The sequence below is a fragment of the Oryzias melastigma genome, linkage group LG10 (assembly GCF_002922805.2).
Source record: "Oryzias melastigma strain HK-1 linkage group LG10, ASM292280v2, whole genome shotgun sequence".
Taxonomy (NCBI): domain Eukaryota; kingdom Metazoa; phylum Chordata; class Actinopteri; order Beloniformes; family Adrianichthyidae; genus Oryzias; species Oryzias melastigma.
The window spans coordinates 28,848,421-28,851,902 of record NC_050521.1 but is presented as its reverse complement, the minus strand read 5'-3'; the positions used below and the strand labels follow the sequence as shown (position 1 = coordinate 28,851,902).

At 41.0% G+C, this 3,482-nt stretch overlaps 1 long non-coding RNA gene across 3 annotated transcripts in view; it reads right to left on the bottom strand.

Annotated features, from left to right (window-relative positions):
• LOC112137854 overlaps positions 1–3,109 on the bottom strand; it is a 26,346-nt gene extending 23,237 nt beyond the window's left edge. The window contains exons 1-2 of one of the 3 annotated variants that reach the window (XR_002917633.2): positions 3,077–3,109; positions 2,621–2,769 (exon numbers count right to left, since the gene is read on the bottom strand). This is a non-coding gene — a long non-coding RNA (uncharacterized LOC112137854). Of the gene's footprint in view, positions 1–2,620; positions 3,047–3,076 lie in introns of those variants that run through there. The other 2 variants (XR_002917634.2, XR_004948551.1) reach the window with 2 other exon arrangements.
• Positions 3,110–3,482: the final 373 nt, after the last annotated feature.

Genomic DNA, 3,482 nt, shown 5'->3' with positions numbered 1-3,482 from the left:
CAAGGATGTAGATTAGGATGTAGTTTACAGAAAGGATGTAGATTAGAATAGGGATGTAGTTTAGAAAAAGGATGTAGTTTAGAATAACGACTTAGATTAGAATAAGTATATAGATTAGAATGAGGATGTAGTTTAGAAAAATGATGTCGATTAGAATAAGAATGTAGATTAGAATAAGGATGTAGATTAGAATAATGATGTAGATTAGAATAAGGATGTAGATTAGAATAAGGATGTAGATTAGAATAAGAATGTAGATTAGAATAAGGATGTAGATTAGAATAAGGATGTAGATTAGAATAAGGATGTAGACTTGGATGCAGATTAAAGAGTAACACTAAAGGACAGTTGGAGGCAGACTCCACTCTCAGTCCAGATTTGAGATATGCAAAGAAAAAAAATGAGGCGGGCTTAGTGGGCAGTTTTGGTATTGGTCTGTGATTGACAGTGACAGTGAGGTAAGTTTGAGGTAACATAGTTGCGTTGCATCTTCACTATAGAGAGTGGTACTGAGCAAAGTGATGCTGGTTTCACCACAGAACTGTCTGTGGAGATTGAGGATTTTGAGGCAGGCGCTCATGGTCCAGGTCGCAGGGACCCGTGTCCAAAGAGTTTATTGTAAATCCATCACCAGGATGGAGTTCACTGGATTCAATGCCAATTGCACTAAACCCCTGTTGTCTAACTTCCAAGTTCTCTGGAAAGTTGTGCAAGCTAGTCGATCTGTGACCACCGAAGGCAATACAGCTACGAACCATGCTAAAGCTAACACGCTATCGACAGACCGTTACAGAATCAAAGATGGGCGGGGCTTTCATACTGGAGCTGCAGAGCATGATGACGTGAAACTTCTGAAATGACGTGGGACTTACAGCAGTTGACCAATTACACAATTACACTGTAATCCCTCGTTTCAACCTGTAGGGGGCAGCACACAAAAGGTTTTAGACTATAGTTTCAGGGATTAAACAAGTTTATTTTAAATGGTCGAACATGAAGACCAACAGTTTTAGAGCCCCGTTTCAGAGGTCAACATACAAAGTTAATTTACTGTTTGGTGACCCTTTAAGATGTGCAGGCTGCATTAAAGACATGTTCATAGATCTGGATTCATCAGTCCATGCTGAAGGTTTGTCCTTAAAGCTCCTTTTGTGAATCAAACATCTCTGAAGTTTATGTCTGACAGATGAACACTCGTCTGCTTCTGAGAAATGAAGCATTTTAACAAAGAATAAACAGCAATCAGCCTCATGCCTTTACAAGTATAATGGTTTAACTATGCTGCTGATTTCCTCTCATTTGTGTAAATTGAAATGGAACCGTGATGAGAGTTCTGAACTGCTGCTTCCACCGATCTGACGCGTCTTTAGCAGGATCCCTGCAGTCGAAACAAAGCAGACCGAACGCAGACAGAATTCTGCAGAGTCTGACCTGCACGCCATCAAGCCTCGGCTGCTGTTCCCGACGCGCCAGCCTCTTAAATATCTTATCTCTGCGATCCCATTCACACTCTGTGATTTCCATTGAAGTAGGGAATCCATTTCCATGCTGTGGTATTGTGTCGTTGTGCAAGATGAATATAAATTGCATCAATTTCCAGTGATAAATGCAGAGACATTGTGCTGTGGATGCAGCATTAGTGTATAATGGGAAGGAAATGTCAGGGACACATTACAATATGCAGCCGTATACTAATGTGTTGGTGTTTTCTGGAGGCTGAACGCCTCATGCTGGCGCTGAGATGCAGCAGCGCAGCAGCAAGAGGAATTCTTTTGTTGGAAAACTTTGTTTCTTCTCTTCTGGGTTGATTGGTCTGATGTGAGATGATTGACAGCTCTCTGATTCACTTTAACATGAACCAAACCCGGTCTGGAGGGAAGGATTCACACCGAACACGAGGCGGATGAGGATCCCCTCCGGCTCGGAGCTGCTGCTCCGTGTTCTCGCTGAGCTGCGGAACGTTTCACAGATTTCTGTTCTTTATCACAAACCTCATTTAAATCATTTCATTAAGTATTAGAAATAATTGTAGAATTCTCCTCATGAAATGAAGTAATCCTGCAAACACATTGTGATGTCACCAGAGATCTACGCTCATAAATCGGACTGTAAGACGTCTGCAGACTGACAGGAAACAAGTCTGGAAAAACAGCAAAGCTTTGTGGCTCACTGCAGCTTCAGCTGCTCCAGAACCAGAACCAAAGAAACCAGCTGAATGGGAAAACCCAGAGATGAGCAGGTTCAGGGGAAACAGACAGTTATGGTCCTGCAGAGGTGGGGCTGACATGATTGACAGTTGTTGGGACACGCCCACAGAGAAGCTCCAGCTTTCAGCTTCATTTGGTGCAGATTTTACACCACAAATATTCTCTAAGCTTGAAATGAAAAGTTAAAATGTTTTTTGCTTTAAAAAAAAAATCAACTTTACATTTTTAGAAAGAAATCATCTTTCATGAAAAACCAGGACTTCATTTCCTTTATCATTTATCACTTTAATGTTTTGGTTTGCTGCACCATTAGAATGATGATATATTTAATTTCCACATTTTATTAATTTTTTGCTGAATAAAGAAAGATGTTTGTAATTCTCGAGTTTCTTTTTCTGCAGACGCGTTCTCACCTGAACTTCTTTCTTCTTTTGACCAGAAATCTCCCGTCAGCTGATTGAATCCTTCAGTCTGAGGCTCCAAGTGTAACTAGTTCGACTGCGTTGTGGTCAGGTCAGGTGGATAAAGATCGGGCTCCGATGTTGATTTAATTTCTTTTAATCTGGTCGACAGACAAAACAAATGTTACATTGCTGTCCGGGATTTAGTGCTTTCCCCAAACAACTGAAAATTGCACAGAAAAGAAAGAAAAGTCAACACGAAATAGAAGAAAAATGGCGCCAAAATGTCGCGAAAATGGCGCATCGGCTCATTTAAAGCAGCTAATAACAAAAATAACACATTACAAACCAGGGAAAATTAATGCAGTACAATTCCTAGTTTTGTTAAATCCCGATAAAACAACTTAAAAAGCAGTTTAAGCTAAGATATAATTACAAGCAACGGACACAAGGAGGAGCACGTCTTACCTCGGCCACAGTTCGCAGCAGTCTGAGTGCGCATGTGCAGCACCGTCTGCTGCGTCACCGTGGTGAGTTCAAATACCCTCGGACAGACTAACACCCAGGTGGAAATGTTAATAAAAAAACTATTACATCAAATTTGGTGGAATTGAATAAACTACAGAAAACACCTGTTACACAAGGAAAACCTCTGATGGAGAAACAGTAGAAGTTCATCTCCATCATGAATCGTCCTGCTTTCAGAACGCTAGTTTACCAGAGTCTTCGAGGTCCAATCAGGATCCATCTTTGACAGCAGGGAAGAACGAATCAGGAACTGGATCCTGGAATCACAAACATTCAGAAACTGAAGCAGAAGTTTGAGATTTTGGTTGTTGAAGCTCTTCTTCTCAGAAGCTACAGTTTCCTGTTT